Below are 22,108 nucleotides of genomic sequence, written 5' to 3'. Positions count from 1 at the left end.
AGACCGATGGATTGTCGTGATTTTTCCGCAGAACGTAGTGCGTGCTCGATAGGCCGGAGGCCGTGGCTAATGGATTTCAGTAGTTGCAAGTGTGTCTCGCCGCAAGTTCGTTGAACAGTGCAACGTATTTTATTTATTTTGAAATAATTAAATCAAGACCCTACGTTGCCGACTGGCGTTGATATACAGCAACGAGGACAGTAGAAAATGTGAGCCCCGACCGGGACTCGAACCCGGGATCTCCTGCTTACATGGCAGACGCTCTATCCATCTGAGCCACCGAGGGCACACAGGATGGTGCGACTACAGGGATTTATCCCTTGTACGCTCCCCGTGAGACCCACATTCCCAACTTAATGTCCACACACAACATTCGCAATGCCTCTGTCCATTACACTCATTACTCGCTGCAGACAATCTTACCGAGTGCCGTAAGAGTTCGGGCAATGCGTGTGCATCCGCACTGAAGAAGGTTAATGGCCGGTTAGCCTTAACTGTAGGAAGATGGTATCTGTTCTTTCGGACATGTCTGAAAGAACGGATACCAGCTTCATATATTTATTTATTTTGGTAATCTGTAAGTAGTTCATATCTTAGAGACAAAGTATGGACGATGCTATGAAGAAAATGGCGACGGTTGTTTTTCTGAGCGTTTGTAAAGTATAGTGATTCGTAATACCCATAAAATAATGGGCATGACACACAGTCATGGATAATAGCCTACAATAATGAACATAGTGCAAGCAACATTTGATTGGCGCTCACTGTAGCGTTGGTTTACACGGTGAAGCGGCAAACAAAGTGTTACAGGCATGCGTATTCAAATACAGAGAGATGTAACCAGGCAGAATACGGCGCTGCGGTCGGCAACGCCTATGTAAGACAACAAGTGCCTGGCGCAGTTGTTAGATCAGTTACTGCTGCTGCAATTGTTGGTTATCAAGATTTAAGTGAATTTTAACGTGGTGTTATAACAGGTGCACGAGCGATGAGACATAGCATCTCCGAGGTAGTGAAGAAGTGGGTATTTTCCCGTACGACCATTTCACCAGCGTACCATGAATATCAGGAATCCGGTAAAACACCAAATCTCCGATATCGTTGCGTCCGGAAAAAGATCCTGCAAGAACGGGACCAACGACGACTGAAGAAAATCGTTCAGCGTGACAGAGGTGCAACCCTTCCGCGAATTGCTGCAGATTTCAATGCTGGGCCATTAAAAAGTGCCAGCGTGCCAACCATTCAACGAAACATCATCGATATAGGCTTCCGGAAGCGAAGGCCCCCTAGTGTACCCTTGATGACAGCACGACACAAAGCTTTACGCCTCGCGTGGGTTCGTCAACGCCGACATTGGACTGTTCCTGACAGGAAACATGTTGGCTGGTCGGACGAGTTTCGTCTCAAATTGTATCGAGCGGGTACGGGTACAGAGACAACCCATGAATTTATGGGCCCTGCATGTTAGCATGTGACCGTTCAAGATGGCGAAGGCTCTGTAATGGTGTGGGGCCTGTACAACTGGAGTGATATTGGGCCCCTGATACTAGATAAGACTCTGATAGGTTACTTGCCTTCCACCCGACCAGTACACAAGGAACTCCAAAGCCAAAACGTAAAAGGCGTAGCCGCCCACAACCAAGTATGCGTAAGCTGTCAAAACTACACAAACGTGTTGGACAGCGACAACACGGTGAGGAAAGGACACTGCCTTAATTTTACGTCAGCGGCCAGGGCAGGTAACCGGAACGCTAACGGCCGCAATGCAGAAAATTCCGCTGGTGCACTTGGACTTCAAATAACAAAAATATAGTTAAACACCGGATGGTGGCCAAACTTTCGCCAACTCGAACATTCACTGTTGCTTATGGAAATACCACCAACAGCCAACCATGAAAACCAACGCCACAATGTGAAGAGACTGGCTTCGGCAATTAATTCACCACTCAACTTTGATGTCCTGGGTCGGTGAGCCACGAACCTCGTAACAGTCTGACAGCTCCCACACACTCCGACACAGCGTAGAGACCGCCGGGAGCCAGGTCCACTGCACCGAGCGGAGATTTCTTGGTTGATCCACACCAACCAACCAACTGCTGCACATGGGCACGGAGACAGCACTAAAATAACTGATCAGTCGACATCACAAGTTACACCCAGTCTCACGAACACTCGCACGAAGGACTATACAACACTAACGGCAGCGACTGTGCAAAAACAAGGAAGAATCACGAGTCGGCACACGCCGGCAACCCATAATCAATCGCCGGCCAACAAACACGTCGTCCGACAGAACGACCAACCGACGACCAACCACGGTGGTCCGCACTCATGTGATATGTATCGGCAACTGTTGGGCGAGTAATGGCTGTCCGGACCTCACTGCAGCACAACGCGCCCCGACTGAACTTCTGCCGCGTCCTAAGCCAAACACTGCCAGGTCCGAACTGCATTGCCAGCGCCTCCCAACTCACTGGCAGATCCGAACTCACTCCGAACACATGACAACCGGGAAAGGGGTTATACAGGGTGTTACAAAAAGATACGGCCAAACTTTCAGGAAATATTCCTCACACACAAATAAAGAAAAGATGTTATGTGGACATGTGTGCGGAAACGCTTAATTTCCATGTTAGAGCTCATTTTAGTTTCGTCAGTATGTACTGTACTTCCTCGATTCACCGCCAGTTGGCCCAATTGAAGGAAGGTAATGTTGACTTCGGTGCTTGTGTTGACATGCGACTCATTGCTCTACAGTACTAGCATCAAGCACATCAGAACGTAGCATCAACAGGTTAGTGTTCATCACGAACGTGGTTTTACAAAATGGTTCAAATGGCTCTGAGCACTATGGGACTCAACTGCTGAGGTCATTAGTCCCCTAGAACTTAGAACTAGTTAAACCTAACTAACCTAAGGACATCACAAACATCCATGCCCGAGGCAGGATTCGAACCTGCGACCGTAGCGGTCTTGCGGTTCCAGACTGCAGCGCCTTTAACCGCACGGCCACTTCGGCCGGCCCGTGGTTTTACAGTCAGTGCAATGTTTACAAATGCGGAGATGGCAGATGACCATTTGATGTACGGATTAGCACGGGGCAACAGTCGTGGCGCGGTTCGTTTGTATCGAGACATATTTCCAGAACGAAGGTGTCCCGACAGGAACACGTTCGAAGCAATTGATCGGCGTCTTAGGGAGCACGGTACATTCCAGCCTATGACTCGCGACTGGGGAAGACTCAGAACGACGAGGACACCTGCAATGGACGAGGCAATTCTTCGTGCAGTTGACGATAACTCTAATGTCAGTGTCAGAAGTTGCTGCTGTACAAGGTAATGTTGACCACGTCATTGTATGGAGAGTGCTACGGGAGAACCAGTTGTTTCCGTACCATGTACAGCGTGTGCAGGCACTATCAGCAGCTGATTGGCTTCCACGGGTACACTCCTGCGAATGGTTCATCCAACAATGTGCCATCCTCATTTCAGTGCAAATGTTCTCTTTACGGATGAGGCTTCATTCCAACGTAATCAATTTGTAAATTTTCACAATCAACATGTGTGGGCTGACGAGAATCCGCACGCAATTGTGCCAACACAGATTTTCTGTGAACGTTTGGGCAGGCATTATTGGTGATGTCTCAATTGGGCCCCATGTTCTTCCACCTACGCTCAATGGAGCACGTTATCATGATTTCATACGGGATACTCTACCTGTGCTGCTAGAACATGTGCCTTTACAAGTACGACACAACATGTGATTCATGCACTATGGAGCTCCTGCACATTTCAGTCGAAGTGTTCGTACGCTTCTCAACAACAGATTCGTTGACCGATGAATTGGTAGAGGCGGACCAATTCCATGGCCTCCACGCTCTCCTGACCTCAACCCTCTCATTTATGGAGGCATTTGAAAGCTCGTGTCTACGCAACCCCGGTACCAAATGTAGAGACTCTTCATGCTCGTAATGTGGACGGCTGTGACACAATACGCCTTCTCCAGGGCTGCATCAGCGCATCAGGGATTCCATGCGACGGAGGGTGGATGCACGTATCCTCGCTAACGGAGGACATTTTGAACATTTCCAGTAAACAAGTGTTTGAAGTCACGCTGGTACGGTCTGTTTCTGTGTGTTTCCATTCCATGATTAATGTGATTTGGAGAGAAATAATAAAATGAGCTCTAACATGGAACACATGTCCACATAACATATTTTCTTTCTCTGTGTGTGAGGAATGTTTCCTGAAAGTTTGGCCGTACCTTTTTGTAACACCCTGTAGTAGCAGGCGCTGCTGCTACCGCTCACGGGCAGGCAAGGCGGCAACTCGGTGACGCCAGCAATTGAAGTTAGCATAACGCGGTGGTAATACAGTAAAAACAGGATGTCAAATGAAATATGGCACGAACGTTAGTCAAGCATGGCTCAGAACGGTGTTCAAGTAATGCCGGAACTTAAGTCTGATACGGCTTCACTTATGTAGTACTGAGGTTATAAGCAAAATGATTTCTATACGTCAACCCTTGTCAGCTGATCCCAGTGATGTCAAAGCAAAGTAAATAAATTACGAAACAGCTCGTACTGACTTATTCATGTAAATTCGTCTCTGCGATTATTGAATGTCCCTCTTATATCGAAGTGCGTAGTATACCTCATGGTGTTCTTGCGTTTGTTACATCCCGCGTCCACGGTATTATGGTATTGCAATTTTAATAGCTAGCAAAGCATAATTGGCAGCAATGTGACTAGTTAATTCTGCTGCTCTGTAAACTTCTAGAGTCCTTCGATTTATTTCATTGAAGGCCACACTGCATTACAGGGTAAATGAAATCAAGGAGTACAGTGGTACGATATATAAGAGGCGCTAGCAATTCGATTAACCTACGGTATGTTAAACGTAAGGAAGGAAGGAATGACAGCTCGTAATCACAAGACATCTGGCGTACAGTAGTTCCAAAAAAAGGGCATGGAGCATACTGAGCAGAGGATACATGGTATCCACTCTCTTCTCCGCTACATTCGGATATGGAATGAGGGAGTAGCGGCTGTGTGTGAACCTCGGCAAGCGCCACAATTTCTGTTATTCTCGTGGCTGCAACTGAAGCTGTCACGCAAAAAAGGAACAAGTAAATACTGAGATATCCAGTCACAGTTGTATTGCTCTCCGTGCACTCATGCTGGGTAGAAAAATAACTGTATGATATTCACGCACTTTGTCTGCAACTACACACTTCCCAGCACGCTGTCTAAATATACTGTGATCCAGGTGCCGTTGGACACAAAGGGAAAGTCAGCAGTGGTTATCTTGTTCCGATTTCCTAGGGTGCTTGGCAGGAAACGATCGATGTACACACGCCGGCTGCAGCGGTGGATAAGTGTTTACATCGGCACGTCACCAGTCCCCGATAACCCGACTTTCCCGACGATAGCAGGCGCGGAACAAGTTACGTTATGTTACATCACAGGCGCCGCCCTGCGTCCCCAGCTATCTGCCTGTACTCCCCGGTGACCTGTCCAGCACGCCGGCCGGATTTGCTGGAGCGACAGCAGCTGGCTCGACCACCCTCACACAGATGGGAAAGTTGATTTAGGGACCAGCGCTGCAACGGAACGGAGAGGCGGCATTCAAGCAATTCAAGTTGACTGCTTACGTTGAAACCGTATGAGGTTTACTTTGATTCGAAAACTTTTTGACATGTTCAAATTAAAAGAATGTCATGAGCATGATTGACAAATTTACTATCATCACATATGTTGAGGAAATATTTATATTTATAGTTTTTCTCAACATAGTCATCTACTCAAAGGATATGATTTTATTTTTGTTTTGAATGAATAGGTTCATTGACACCGACGCTTCGAAGAATGAATATGGAAGTTGTTGTTCCTACTGAGATAACAGCTGTCACAGAGGTATGAAATCGACGAGGCCCAAGGAAATAACAATTACTTCTACATCCATTGCAGGGTGCAGGGTACCATGTTCCACAACTAGTCATTTCGTTTCCTGTTCCACTCGCAAACAGAGTGAGAGAATAACGACTGTCTGTATGCCTCATGAGCCGCTACTTCTCGTATCTTACCTTTGTGGTCCTTACGTGATATGCACGTTGGCGGCAGCAGGATCACTCTGCTGTCACCCGCAAATGCCGCTCCGCTGAGTTTCCTCAATAGCGTGTTGGTCGAACCTACCGGCAACAACTCTAGCACTCCGCCTCTGAAATGCTTGGCTGTCTTCCTTTAATCTGACCTGATGCAGATCCCAAATACTCGAGTACCACCCAGAACGAGTCTTACTAGTGTCTTACATACGGTCTCCTTTACAGATATACTACACTTTCCTAAAATTCTCATAATAAACCGAAGTCGGCCACTGGCCATCCCTAGCACAATCCTTAAATGCTCGTTCCATTTCATATCGCTTGGCAGTGTTACGTCTACTTATTGAATCGGCGTGACTGTGTCAAGCAGCACACCGCCGACGCTATATACCAAGATTATGGAATTGTTTTTCCTACTCATCCGCATTTAGTTACATTTTCCTCCATTCAGAGCTAGCTGTCATTCATCACAGCAAGTAGAAAGCTTGCCCAAGTCATATTGTATCCTCTTACAGTCGCCCAACGACGACTCTCTCCCGAACACAACGTCATTAGCAAACAGCCGCAGCTTGCTGTTCATCCTATCGTTCAGACCATTTATGTACACTCCTGGAAATGGAAAAAAGAACACATTGACACCGGTGTGTCAGACCCACCATACTTGCTCCGGACACTGCGAGAGGGCTGTACAAGCAATGATCACACGCACGGCACAGCGGACACACCAGGAACCGCGGTGTTGGCCGTCGAATGGCGCTAGCTGCGCACCATTTGTGCACCGCCGCCGTCAGTGTCAGCCAGTTTGCCGTGGCATACGGAGCTCCATCGCAGTCTTTAACACTGGTAGCATGCCGCGACAGCGTGGACGTGAACCGTATGTGCAGTTGACGGACTTTGAGCGAGGGCGTATAGTGGGCATGCGGGAGGCCGGGTGGACGTACCGCCGAATTGCTCAACACGTGGGGCGTGAGGTCTCCACAGTACATCGATGTTGTCGCCAGTGGTCGGCGGAAGATGCACGTGCCCGTCGACCTGGGACCGGACCGCAGCGACGCACGGATGCACGCCAAGACCGTAGGATCCTACGCAGTGCCGTAGGGGACCGCACCGCCACTTCCCAGCAAATTAGGGACACTGTTGCTCCTGGGGTATCGGCGAGGACCATTCGCAACCGTCTCCATGAAGCTGGGCTACGGTCCCGCACACCGTTAGGCCGTCTTCCGCTCACGCCCCAACATCGTGCAGCCCGCCTCCAGTGGTGTCGCGACAGGCGTGAATGGAGGGACGAATGGAGACGTGTCGCCTTCAGCGATGAGAGTCGCTTCTGCCTTGGTGCCAATGATGGTCGTATGCGTGTTTGGCGCCGTGCAGGTGAGCGCCACAATCAGGACTGCATACGACCGAGGCACACAGGGCCAACACCCGGCATCATGGTGTGGGGAGCGATCTCCTACACTGGCCGTACACCACTGGTGATCGTCGAGGGGACACTGAATAGTGCACGGTACATCCAAACCGTCATCGAACCCATCGTTCTACCATTCCTAGACCGGCAAGGGAACTTGCTGTTCCAACAGGACAATGCACGTCCGCATGTATCCCGTGCCACTCAACGTGCTCTAGAAGGTGTAAGTCAACTACCCTGGCCAGCAAGATCTCCGGATCTGTCCCCCATTGAGCATGTTTGGGACTGGATGAAGCGTCGTCTCACGCGGTCTGCACGTCCAGCACGAACGCTGGTCCAACTGAGGCGCCAGGTAGAAATGGCATGGCAAGCCGTTCCACAGGACTACATCCAGCATCTCTACGATCGTCTCCATGGGAGAATAGCAGCCTGCATTGCTGCGAAAGGTGGATATACACTGTACTAGTGCCGACATTGTGCATGCTCTGTTGCCTGTGTCTATGTGCCTGTGGGTCTGTCAGTGTGATCATGTGATGTATCTGATCCCAGGAATGTGTCAATAAAGTTTCCCCTTCCTGGGACAATGAATTCACGGTGTTCTTATTTCAATTTCCAGGAGTGTATATAGAGATGAATAGAGGTCCTACCACACTTCCCCCGGGGCTTACGACAATCGTGCTTGTGGCTATACGTATCACATTTTTAGTCATATACGTTTTTGTTCCCCGCTAAACTTAATTTCAGATGTAAATCAGAGTACAATGAATTTAGCCTATTGTTGAGAGATGACATAAGGTCGACAAGTAGAAAAAATTATTTTACTAATAAGAAGTATATATTATTTTTGAAGTAATTTTTTCCACTTGTTGCCTAATTATTACTTTATATATTAGGCCGCCGTTTAGATGTAAGTTTCCATGGTACTATATTCGTCCAGAACTCGAAGGCAAGTGGAGGTAATTTTATATATATATATATATATATATATATATATATATATATATATATATATATATATATATATATATATATATATAAAATTACCGCCACTTGCCTTCGAGTTCTGGCGAATGTTGTACCATGGAAACTTACATCTAAACGGCGGCGGAGGAGTGTAATAACGATATAGGACGCCTGGCCTTTGCTTTTTCTGAAGTATTAACACAAATGTTACCTTGTAATGTAGTCAGTCTTCGCAGAGTATTCATTCTGGACTCACCGGTCTATAATTATGCCGGGCCAGTGCAGATAGCTTTCCAACACCAATTAACAATATGAATATTATCATTACGGGGCACAATGCCTGAAAGGTTATTGAAGTATATACAGCGTGTTAACTTACATGTGCGAAAGCTCTCACGAAAGGATAGGGCACTTAGAAAGAAGCAAACAAGTTCATTTTTAGAGTTCCCTACCTCGATCGGTAAGAACTGAACCGTCAAAGGATCACTTAGTTACTCGTCTGTCTATCTGTTAAGACCCAATTTTGACAGCAACATGTTATGGAACCAAGCTGTAATTTACGTGACAGACTAAGGTCTACGGAGCCTTGGAGGCACAAAAAATTTAAGCTTCTGAGTCAATGCAGTCATAAGATGCGGCCATTTGTGACACGTGTATACTCACTCACCAAATCCTACAGATGAACTGTCATCAACATACGAGTAGATAATCAAGTTTGGGCGACCCTCAGAGTATTTTTTTTTTTTTTGTGGTTTTAGGGCGCAAAACTTCTATGGTCATTAGCGCCCAGCCCGTGACGTAGGAAATAGGAAAAAAACGAAATTTAAAATCAGCAGCAATGGGAACAAATTCATAAAATTTGAGAAACTAAGGGCAGAAGGAATGCTTAAAAATCCACTATAAAAAGGGGTTGGTTGTCCCCAAAAAAAGCTTCAAATGACTGATGTCATTTCACTGTCACTAATAAACTGTAGAACGCGGTCAGCTGAGCGCGTGTCATCTGCCAAAAATCGACGATAGATCAGGCGATAGCTGTAGACGGGAGCTTAACGGATTAAAATAGGGGCATTCAATTAAAAGGTGTCTGACCGTCCACAGCTGAGAGCAGTGGGGACAGAGTGGGGGAGGATCACCGCTTAAAAGATGTCGATGGCTAAAAAGACAGTGCCCTATCCGGAGTCTAGCTAAAATTACCTCCTCCCGACGACGCGTTCGGGAGGAAGAGGTCCAAGCGCAAGGAAGGGCTTTCACTTCCCGCAATTTATTATGGGGAAGTGTTGACCAATGCGCATGCCATAATTGAGCAACTTGGCGACATAAACCGCTCCGTAGATCGGTAAATGGAAGAGACTGAATATCTGGCCGAGGAAGAGAGACTGCAGCCTTGGCCGCTATATCGGCCGCCTCATTCCCACAGATACCAGCGTGTCCCGGGAGCCAGAGGAACGCCACTGAGACGCCCCCCAGGTGGAGCAAGCGCAGACAGTCCTGAATCCGATGGACCAGAGGGTGCACAGGGTAAAGAGCTTGGAGACTTAGGAGAGAGCTGAGAGAATCTGAGCAGATTACGTACTGTATCCGCTGATGGCGGCGGATGTAGTGGACAGCCTGGAGAACAGCGTAAAGCTCCGCAGTATAAACCGAACACTGGTCGGGAAGCCGAAAGTGATTTGGGGTGTCGCCAACAATATAGGCACTCCCTACACCTAACGATGTTTTCGAGCCATCGGTGTAAATAAATGTGGCTTCCGTCATTTGTGCACATAGAGCAGCAAATGCCCGACGGTAAACAAGTGTAGGGGTACCATCCTTGGGAAACTGACATAGGTCTCTGAGCAAGTCAATCCGGGGACGGAACCAAGGCGGTGCTGTACCCCAAGTTGTCAAGAAGGTTTTAGGAAAGCGGAAGGAAAGAGAATGGAGCAGTTGACGGAAGCGGACTCCCGGGGGTAGTAGGGAGGAGGATCGGCCTGCATACCGACATCAAAGGAGGCGTCGAAAAAAAGGTCATAGGCTGGGTTAGCAGGCATGGAAGACAGATGGCTAGCATAACGACTCAGAAGGACTGCCCGCCGATTGGACAGCGGAGGTTCAGCAGTCTCAGCATAAAGGCTTTCCACAGGGCTGGTGTAAAAAGCTCCAGACACTAAACGTAATCCACGGTGGTGGATAGAGTCGAGACGCCGAAGAATAGACGGCCGAGCAGAGGAGAAGACTATGCTTCCATAATCCAATTTCGAGCGCACTAAGGCGCGATAGAGGCGGAGAAGGACCACTCTGTCCGCTCCCCATGAGGTACCATTCAGGACACGGAGGGTGTTGAGCGGTCGCAGACAGCGAGCCGAAAGATAGGAAACGTGGGAGGACCAGCACAGTTTTCTGTCAAACATAAGACCCAAGAATTTAGCGACGTCGGAAAACGGAAGGTTGACAGGACCGAGATGTAAGGAGGGCGGAAGAAACTCCTTACGTCGCCAAAAATTAACACAAACGGTCTTACTGGGTGAGAAACGGAAGCCGGTTTCGATGCTCCACGAGTGGAGGCGATCGAGACATCCTTGAAGACGTCTTTCAAGAAGGCTGGTCCGTTGAGAGCTGTAGTAGATCGCAAAATCGTCCACAAAGAGGGAGCCCGAGACATCAGGAAGGAGACAATCCATAACTGGATTAATGGCGATGGCAAACAGTACAACACTCAGCACGGAGCCCTGGGGTAACCCGTTTTCTTGGGAGAAAGTACGGGAGAGAGTAGTGTTCACCCGCACCCTAAATGTGCGCTCTGCCATAAATTCGCGAAGAAAAAGGGGCAGCCGGCCTCGAAAGCCCCAAGAGAACAGTGTGCGGAGGATGCCTGTCCTCCAACAGGTATCGTATGCTCTCTCCAGATCAAAAAATATTGCTACCGTTTGGCGTTTCCGGAGAAAATTGTTCATGATATAAGTGGAGAGAGCAACAAGATGGTCAACGGCAGAACGATGCTTTCGGAATCCGCATTGGGCTGGTGTTAAAAGACTGCTGGATTCCAGCCACCAAGCTAAACGGTAATTCACCATACGCTCCAAAACCTTACATACACTACTCGTGAGAGAAATGGGGCGATAGCTAGAGGGGAGATGTTTGTCCTTTCCAGGTTTCGGAACGGGAACGACAATAGCTTCCCGCCATCGCCTGGGAAAGGTACTGTCGGTCCAAATTCGATTATATAGGCGAAGGAGGTAACGCAGGCTATGGGCTGATAAATGCAGCAACATTTGGACATGGATACCATCCGGTCCTGGGGCGGAGGAGCGAGAAGAAGAGAGGGCATGTTTGAGTTCCCGCATGGAGAAAACAGTATTGTAGCTTTCGTGATTTTGAGAGGAGAAAGCAAGATGTCGCACTTCCGCTGCACGTTTCTTCGGGAGAAACGCTGGCGGGTAATTTGAAGAGCTCGAAATCTCAGCAAAGTGCTGACCCAATGTGTTAGAAATTGCGACGGGGTCCACTAAGGTATCATGCGCGACAGTGAGCCCAGAGACCGGGGAGAAACTAGGCGCGCCTGAGAACCGTCGAAGCCGACTCCAAACTTCCGAGGAGGGAGTGAAGGTGTTAAATGAGCTAATAAAGGATTTCCAGCTTGCCTTCTTGCTATCGCGGATGACGCGACGGCATCGCGCACGGAGTTGCTTATATCGGATACAGTTGGCCAAAGTTGGATGGTGACGGAAATTGCGAAGAGCACGTCGCCGCTCATGTATTGCGTCGCGGCATGCCTCGTTCCACCAAGGAACTGGGGGGCGCCGTGGCAATTCGGAGGTGCGTGGTATTGAACGTTCCGCAGCTGTGAGAATAACGTCGGTAACATGTGTGACCTCATCGTCGACGCTGGGAAAGCGACGGTCATCGAATGTCACTAGAGACGAAAAAAGTGTCCAATCGGCTTGGGCAAACTTCCAGCGTCGCGAGCGCATATATGGCAGTTGAGGCTGCAGTCTAAGAACACATGGAAAGTGGTCACTCGAGTGTGTATCATCAAGGGCGAACCATTCGAAGCGCCGAGCTAGCGGAACAGTACCGACCGCAAGGTCCAAATGAGATAAATTTGTCGTGGAGGCAGACAAAAATGTGGGGACCCCAGTGTTGAGGCAGACTAGATCCGCCTGGTGGAAGACGTCTAGCAATAGTGAGCCACGTGGACAAGGATGTGGAGATCCCCAAAGCGGGTGGTGGGCATTGAAGTCCCCAACCAGCAAATAGGGGGGTGGAAGCTGATCAAGAAGATGAAGGAGATCAGCTCGTGCCATTGGGGTGGACGATGGAATGTATACCGTACAAAGAGAGAACGTGTATCCAGAAAGGGAAAGACGGATGGCGACAGCTTGGAAGGAACTGTTTAAGGGGATTGGGTGATAATGGAGAGTATCATGGAGCAGAATCATGAGTCCTCCATGGGCTGGAGTGCCTTCAACAGAGGGGAGGTCATATCGGACGGACTGAAAATGAGGGAGAACAAAGCGGTCGTGGGGACGCAGCTTTGTTTCCTGAAGACAGAAGATGACCGGCGAGTAGGATCGTAAGAGGATCGACAATTCATCCCGATTGGCTCGAATGCCGCGGATATTCCAGTGGATAATGGACATAGGGTGAACAGAAAATGGAGGAACGTGACCAAGGGTGCAGTCAACTCAACGACTGCTCAGAGCTTGCGACCGACAGCATGGAATGGCATTCAGTCGAAGGCAGAAGATCCTGATCCATAGGTTGGTCAGGAGCAGCTCCTGCCACCAACGATCGGCCAGTTGACCGGCCACCAGCAGTGCGCCTCGGCGACACAGAAGACGGCCGAGGGCGATTTCCGCCAGGTGGTGCTGTAGATGGGACACGCCTTGGCGGAGAAGGAGAGGAACTGTGTTTCTTCGTAGCCTTCTTGGAAGTATGATGTTTAGATGAAGGAGGAACCGATGGTTGTGAAGTTGCGGTACGTAAAAACTCTTCACGAGAATGCTCTTTTTTCGAAGACTTGGCGTCTGACTTTTGGGCTCAAGATTTAGCAGAACCCGACGAAGGGTGAGCCATAGAGTGGGCAAGCGAAAGAGGTGAGGTTGAACGGGCGATCTTTGCGCTGGCCGATCTGACGACCGTGGTACTAAAGGTGAGGTCGCAAGTCTGTGTGGCCGCCTCCTTTGTTGGCCGAGGAGAAGCAAGGACAGTGCTGTATTTTCCTTTCTGAGGCACGGTGGGCTGTCGACTGGCGAGTAACTTTCGAGCAGCAAAGGTCGACACCTTTTCCTTCACTTTTATTTCCTGGATGAGCTTTTCGTCCTTAAAAACGGGGCAATCTCGAGAGGAAGCAGCGTGGTCACCCATACAGTTGATTCAGCGAGGGGATGGAGGTGGACAAGCACCCTCATGGGCATCCTTGCCACACTTAACACATTTGGTCGGATTGGAACAGGACTGGCTGGTGTGATTGAACCGCTGACATCGATAGCAACGCGTAGGGTTTGGGACATAAGGGCGAACGGAAATTATCTCATAGCCTGCTTTGATTTTTGATGGGAGTTGAACTGTGTCAAATGTCAAGAAGACAGTGCGGGTTGGAATGATGTTCGAGTCAACCCTTTTCATAACCCGATGAACAGCCGTGACGCCCTGGTCAGACAGGTAGTGCTGAATTTCTTCATCAGACAATCCATCGAGGGAGCGTGTATAAACGACTCCACGCGAGGTATTTAAGGTACGGTGCGGTTCCACCCGGACAGGGAAGGTGTGGAGCAGAGAAGTACGCAGCAATTTTTGAGCCTGGAGGGCACTGTGTGTTTCTAACAACAGGGTGCCATTCCGTAATCTGGAACAAGACTTTACAGGACCCGCAATTGCGTCGACACCTTTCTGAATAATGAAAGGGTTGACCGTGGAAAAGTCGTGACCGTCGTCAGACCGAGAAACAACAAGGAACTGTGGCAACGATGGAAGAACCGTCTGTGGCTGAGACTCAGTGAACTTACGTTTGTGAGCAGACATAGTGGAAGGTGAGGAAACCATTGCGGAAGAATCCCCCATGATTACCGGCGTCTCCGATGGCGCGCTCCTCCCTTGTGGGGGCCCTCACCGAGGGCACACCCGCCTTAGGTGATTGTTCACACCTCAGGTCACACCTCCCGACAAACGGACGGAGGGACCAATCGGCACTTTCGGAAGGTATCAGCTCGGGTAATCACCCCTCCCTGGGCCTGGCCGTTACCAGGGGGTACGTACGTGTCCTACCTGTCTACCCGGGGCGGGGAATTACGCGTTACCCCGTCACCGGCTACGCATGGAAGTGCGTGGGTCGGCCTTCAGACACGCACAGGGAGGAAAAAAGAGAAAGGGAAAGGAAAGAAGAGGGGGTCTCAAACGCCGCAGCGGAGAAAAGGGCAAGGAGAAGAGGGAAGGAAAAGGGAAGGACAGAGGAAGGACGAGGACTTGCAAGTATAGAAAGCAAGGATTTGGAACAGTTTCGAGCGTCCGTCTCCGGACGTAGGCACAAACCATATTCCCAGAGGGGGAGAAAGGGAAGGAAAGAGCCAGAGGTGAGGGGGGGGGGGGGCGAAGATGGGGGACGGGGAGGGATGCGGAAAGGGAAGGGAAGGTATGCAGCCCGGAAAGGAAGGAGGGCCACATTAGCTCGGGGTCCCGTGCTCGCTACGCACGTGTCCACAAAAGAGTTGTGGACCCCCTGGGGGCCCTCAGAGTGTGAATCATACTCGAGCCTGTGTAGCTATTTTTAATTTCTTGCTTTCATTCGTCTCTGTCCTTGTTTTGAAATTTGCAGCTTTGTTGTACACGTATTTTTTCTTTGCAAATGTCTTCTGATTGGCAAATGAAATGCTCAAATCTCTAACATAAGCCTCTAAACTCTGCATCATGAATTTCCTAATGTTGCTGGAGGTGGAAAATCTGCTCTATAAAAATCCACATGGATTCTGCTAACAGAGATCGTGTGAAAGCTCATTCTCTTCCTCCATGAGGTCCACAGCGCCGTAGACAATGGCGCTCAGGCTGATGCAGGAAGACATTTGACACCGTCCCGCATTGCCACTTAGTGAAAAAAAATACCACCTTATCGAGTAACGGAGCAGATTAGAGACTGGATTCAAGACATCCTTACAGACAGGACTCAGCTCATCGCTCTTAAAGGAACACAATCGACAAATGTAAAGGTAACTTCCGGAGTACCCCAAGGAAGTGTGATAGGACCGTTACTGTTTACAATGTATATAAATGATGTAGTAGAAAGCGTCGGATGCTCTCTAAGGCTGTTCGCAGATGATGCCGTTGACTTTAGTAATGTAGCAACACCAGATGATAGTAACGATCTGCAGAACGACCTCCAGAGAATTGATAAATCGTGCTGGCAGTTGACCCTGAACGTAAGTAAACGCAACATATTGCCCATACATAGAAAAATAAATCTACTACTTTGCAGCTACACTAGTGATGACAAACCGTTGGAAACAGTACCTGCCGTAAAATATCTAGGAGTAACTATCCAGAGTGACTGAGTGGGACGACCACATAAATAGTGGCAACAGAGAAAATGTAACTCATCCATGAAGGAAGTGCCTTATAAAGGCGCTTGTTCGACAGGTTCTTGAGTATTTTTCATCTTTATTGGACCTCTACCAGATAGTTGTGATAGAAGAGATAGAGAAGATCCAACAAATAGCGACGCGATTCGCCCCGGGATAGTTTAGCCGGCACGAGAGCATTACGGAAATGCTCAGCGAACTCCACTGGTAGACGTTGCAACAGAGCCATTGTGCATCAGGGAGGGATTTACTACTGAAATTTCGAGAGAGCACTTTCCGGGAATAGTCGGGCAAAAAGTTACTTCCCCCCCCCCCCCCCCCACACACACACATACGTCTCGCCTAATGACCACGAGGTGAGCTGTTCGCGAGTGGAACGGGGCTGGAGGGGTCACTTAGTGGTACAGAAAGTACCCTCCACCACACACCATTAGGTGCCTTGCGGGGGTACGATGTAGATGTAGATGTGTTCCCCGCTCCCGTGTTCCGTGTGTCAGTCGTATCTGATGAGATATTTCTTGAACGCACTGGCAAAAAATGTCGACACTAGCAATAGGTCTTTAATACGCCGTGCGCTTCACCCTAAAACCAAAATTAGATAGAGTGAGCTTAGGAGATCGAGCAGAATAGGGCGATGTTGCCCAACGGCCTGTCTCTTTACTTGGGAAACGCTGGTTTAAACTTTTTGTCGCTTGAGATGGTGCGCCATCGTCCGCGAACCACATGTTCTGAAGTAAGTGCAGTAGAACGTCTTCGAGCCAAACGTTCAAAAGTTCCATTAAAAGTTCTATCCAGTCGATGTTCCACGGAAAATGAAACATCCAATTAATCTGTCTCCAGTTATGCCAGGCCTTACATTAATGCTATGTCTTGTTTCAATAATTGCAAAAAACAACAACAAAAATGTCTAACTAAGAAAATACAAAAATGGACCATATGTATTATGAACTTTTTGCCTCGGCTTTAGTCATCTACCCAGAACCAAAAGGTTTTAAATACCTGATCGGCGGTGTATTTTTAAAATTAATTAATGTACAGCTGATTATTTTCAGTAGCTTTGTGCATAGGTAATTTTCAAATCGCAAAGGTAAGACATTTATTCTTAAGATTAAGACTGTTCATTTATCTCGTTAGTGGCGCCTGTAGAACCAGATCATTTTCTAATGCAGTCAGATAGTGAATCTAGGGCTCTAGTTACGATTCTCCTACTGGTGTCTTAAATTTTCCATGGAATTTTTACCTTGGCCGCTTACTGTGGTAGTACACGCGAGACAAAGTATAAGAACCACATTATTACCTAAATTTAGCACTCGGGATTGGAGGCAATTGTAAATAAGATATAATCAATTCAAACCTTCGTTTTAAGAGAGGGAGCTGCAGCACTGGTGAGCCTTCCGCCAAATAAGATTCACATTAATGTGGGATGTCCTGATAAAGCAGAAGTGGTGTTTCACTGGAGAAGGATCGGGACTTGCAGCTGGTGGTACGATAGGACGAGTTGCACGAGAGATGCGGGATTAGTCGTTACCCCCTTTGATCCCAGTTCCTTTCAAAGGAACAATCGCGGCATTCGGCTTACGCGATTTAAAGGGAGTACATGCATTCTATAGATACAGTGCTAAATTTGCAATGTTGATGACCCATTATCTCAGAACCTTTGACAGAGATCTGAAATATTTGGGAGATTCCCTCCTTTTCTGATTACTGAACCAGAATCATTACATGTAGACAAGTAATTAGTTTGTTATTTTCATTTATGTTCAATTTTTTAAAATCCACTTTTGCTTCTGAAAGTAAAGAAATATTTTGCTGGTTTAGCAGCAGCAGTATACTAAGAGGTAACATAGTGTAAAATTAGATATACGTATCTGTAATTGTTCGGGAGATAATGCGCCAAACATTTTTTTGAAAGTCATTTTCAAGATATCAAGTTTAAACGCTTAATTTGATATTAATTCACATATGGAGGCATGCCAGCTCCTAGAAACAGCCAGGCCTATAATCAGCATTATCTGGATCCTGTTTTTGATCGTCCTGCAAACCTAAAAGCTTCTTTCTTTCCCTGCCCCTTGTTCTTTAGTCATTTCCTCTGATGCACACTGGGGTTTCATGGTCCTGAGTCGATCCATTTGCTGGAAGTCTTGCGGTGTGTTGGTTCAAATGGCTCTGAGCACTATGCGACTTAACTTCTGAGGTCATCAGTCGCCTAGAACTTAGATCTAATTAAACCTAACTAACCTAAGGACATCACACACATCCATGCCCGAGGCAGGATTCGAACCTGCGACCGTAGCGGTCGCTCTGCTCCAGTCTGTAGCGCCTAGAACCGCACGGCCACTTCCTGAACTGATATCAAATTACTCTAGTATCCTAATTCTTCCCCTGTTACCATCATTAAACGTTATCGCCATATCACAAACATCCAAGCATAGAGTTTTCATTTCTACAAAGACTTTTTTGGTATGCGGGTCCAGACTACATTATTGAAAGACTCATTCCGGACCATGGAGACATTTGGAAAGAAGATTAGGATGAGATAACTCTCTATATATTGGGTTAGTTTCTTCCATCACTGCAGACGATATGTTATTTTTTGCCTAAATTGTTCCTCTGTAACCGCTGCCTGAGCTTTGCGGTACTTGCACCATGAATCAGCACCAAGTGGGCAAAGATCACGTATAGGTGTATCACCAGTGGATAATTTGTGGAAAAATATAGCTCACACTGGTCTTTTAATTCCCTTTAGGCCTTGTGTATCGTTTCTTATTGCTGTTCCATAGCGTTTTTATCCATAAGTCTTCCTTTAACGTTTAGAATCTCCACAAAATCCACGTATAGTATTACAATTTCTGGTTACGCACTGCATCCAACTTCTTAACACGAACATTAACATGAATTCAATGAAAAAATAGCTGAAAATCATTGACTTCTATAATCAATAGTTCCAGAAATAGAGATACGTAAGAAACTCAGTGCGGAAAGACTGGTTTTTTATACTTGCACTGTTAACTTTGAAAAAATAAAACCACACTTCCAATTGGAATTAATAGACATATGATACATCAAATTATTCAGGAGAGACCAAATATTATTAAGAGATAATGATCGGAAAATGTCACATTTTGACCAATTTCCCCGTTAGAACTCCCCTTACATGTTTTACTAAAACATAATTACGGATGGAAGGACGCAACCGCCAACCCCTGCAGTACGAGAGAGGGTCTCAACCACTGAGCTGCCTCGTTTGCTGACATAAGAAGCATTTCATCTGCATCCAAATTATATTCTGCAAGCCATATGACGGTGTATGGAGGAGGGTACTGTTGTGGTTGGCAGGAGAACCAACACCGTTTTACTAAAGGAGGCCGAAATGCACGCGTTAGCTCACGCAGGCTGGCGTGAGGTCTGGAACATGACAAGGAAATTAGAATTTAGAAAAACGGACGTAGCTGGTGGAATACTTAACTTTAATCCATTAATGATGAACGTCGGTTTTGACGGTACATGATTCACAAGATCAATAGCAACTGATAATGGCGCCTTGCTAGGTCGTAGCAAATGACGTAGCTGAAGGCTATGATAAACTATCGTCTCGGCAAATGAGAGCGTATTTTGTCAGTGAACCATCGCTAGCAAAGTCGGCTGTACAACTGGGGCGAGTGCTAGGAAGTCTCTCTACACCTGCCGTGTGGCGGCGCTCGGTCTGCAATCACTGATAGTGGCGACACGCGGGTCCGACGTATACTAACGGACCGCGGCCGATTTAAAAGGCTGGCGGTGACACCACAGGTACGTCTCGTACTTCTCGTACCACTAACTGATCCCTTCTTCTCTGTTCCGCTCGCGATTGGCGTGACGGAAAAATTACTGTCGGTAAGTCTCCACATTAGCTCTAATTTCTCGGCTTTTCTCGTCGTGCTCATTTCGCAGTATGTATGTGGGAGGAAGTAATGTGTTATCCGACTATTCCCGCGAATTGTTCTCTCTAAATTTCAATAGTAAACCCGTCCGCAATGCACAACACCTCTCCTGCAACATCTGCTACTGGATTTCTTTGAGCATCTGTAACGCTCTCGCGCCTACTAATCGATCCCGTGACAAAACCTGCAGCTCTTCGTTGGATCTTCTCTGTCTTTTCTGTCAGTCCTAGTCCGAGAGACTGAGGGACAGTACTCAAGAATCGGTCGACCAAGCACTTTATAAGCCACTTACTTCGTGGATGAAATATACGCTGTAAACAGTAATAGTCCTGTCGCATTTCCTTCGGGTACTCCGGAAATTACCTTTACATCTGTCGATTTTGTTCCTTTAAGAGCGACGTGTTGAGTTCTGTTTGCAAGGAAGTCATGAATCCAGTCGCTAATCCTCTCCGATGGTCGATAAGCTGGTATTTGTTTCACCTAAACGCGAGTGCCGGACAGTGTCAAATGTCTTGCTGAAGTCAAGGAACACGGCATCAGCCGGGTCTCCATTGTATACGGCGCTGTGGATCTCATGGAGGAACAGTGTTTCGCTGTCCACAAAGTTTATAACTCTTGAGATTAAAACGTATTGCACAGCTCTACAAGAGATTGACGTCAACGATATAGGGTTATAATTATGTGCATCTGTATACGGCCCTTCTTCGAAGCGTAATGACGTGTGCTTTTTTCTAGTCACTAAGTACCCTTAATTGATCCAGCGACTTACGATAAACCTCTGCTAGAAGAGAAGCAAGTTCTTTCGCATAATCTTTGTAGACTCTTACAGGTATCTCATCTCATTATGATGCCATTTCACTACCAAACGATTTTAGCTGCTTTTCTATTCTGCGATCGGTTATCTCAGTGTCTTCCATTTCGACGTTTGTACGACACTTGAAAGGAAGGGCCGTATTATGAATCTTACGCAGTGAAACAATTTCGGAATAATGAATTCAGTATTACGGCCTACTCACTGATCTACCGTTTCAGTAGAGGGAGGGAATAGAAGATTTTGAACCGCTTACTGATTTTACATGAGACCAAACTCTCGTAGGAACTTTACTCACACCGGTTGACGAAATTTTACTTTCAGAGTCACTGAACGCTTCTCTCAACGTTCTCCATATGCTCAATTTCGTTTCGTTCAGCTTTTGTTTGAATGCTAGGTTTCGACTTCTCTTGACGCTGTGTTAAAGCTCCCTTTGTTTACGCACAAGTTTTCTAAAAATGTTCAAATGTGTGTGAATTCCTAAGGGGTCAAACTGCTGAGTTCATCGGTCCCTAGACTTACACACTACTTAAACTAAATTATGAACAACACACATTACCTATGCCCGAGAGCGGACTCGAACTTCCGGTGGGAGGGGCCGTGCAGTCCGTTCGTGGCGCCTCAAACCACGCGGCCACTCCGCGCGGCAGCAGTTTTCTACCACGGCTATTAAACCACGGTGGGTCTTTCCCATCCCTGAAGACCTTGTTGGGAACATACTTGTCTGGGGCATATTGCACTATGCTTTTGAATTTGTGCTGCACATTTCGTCCTCATCACTGAATATTTGACGCTGACCACTGTAACACTATAGCTCTAATACTCTGATTTATTTTGCCTTTTGTTTTATTTAATGTTACATCGTTGAGCTTCTGTAAATGTGTTTCATTGAATAGATGACACAAAATTGTATACCCTTTTCTTTGTAAAAACTTTCATGTCACGATTTGATTCTATGCAATGTAGTGTATCTGTCATTTAAATTCTTTGTCTCAATTGAAAGAAGACAAAACTTACTGTATACATTTGGAATTTTGTTTAAATAATTTTGTGTAGAACTACCAATATATGCAAATGTTCTGTTTTATTTAATATGTTTGTTTGCTCCTATGTAAACTGCTGACCTTCACTTAGGGTTCTTAGTTATTTTATATGTAAAAGGTGTTGTGGCTCCCCTCGGGAACGGAACTGTGTAGCGCGCAAATTGTGGTTGGCCTCGGTAGAAAAGGTGGAACCATGAGTCAGTCGGGGACGAGCTAGCAAACTGTAACCTTCTCATGTAAAAGTTGTATATTGTGCTGGTTCCGAGAGAGGCTTTTCCTGACGCTTTCCAATGCCTCGGATGGATGGATGAAGA

At 47.1% G+C, this 22,108-nt stretch overlaps 1 non-coding gene across 1 annotated transcript; it reads right to left on the bottom strand.

The window, feature by feature from the left end:
* Nucleotides 1-212: 212 nt before the first annotated feature.
* Nucleotides 213-287, bottom strand: Trnat-ugu (transfer RNA threonine (anticodon UGU)). The gene has a single exon. It is a non-coding gene; the product is annotated as a tRNA-Thr (tRNA).
* Nucleotides 288-22,108: the final 21,821 nt, after the last annotated feature.

This window comes from Schistocerca serialis, chromosome 9, assembly GCF_023864345.2.
Source record: "Schistocerca serialis cubense isolate TAMUIC-IGC-003099 chromosome 9, iqSchSeri2.2, whole genome shotgun sequence".
NCBI lineage: Eukaryota > Metazoa > Arthropoda > Insecta > Orthoptera > Acrididae > Schistocerca > Schistocerca serialis.
Note: the sequence above shows the minus strand (reverse complement) of the source record. Positions and strands in the feature narration are given on the sequence as shown.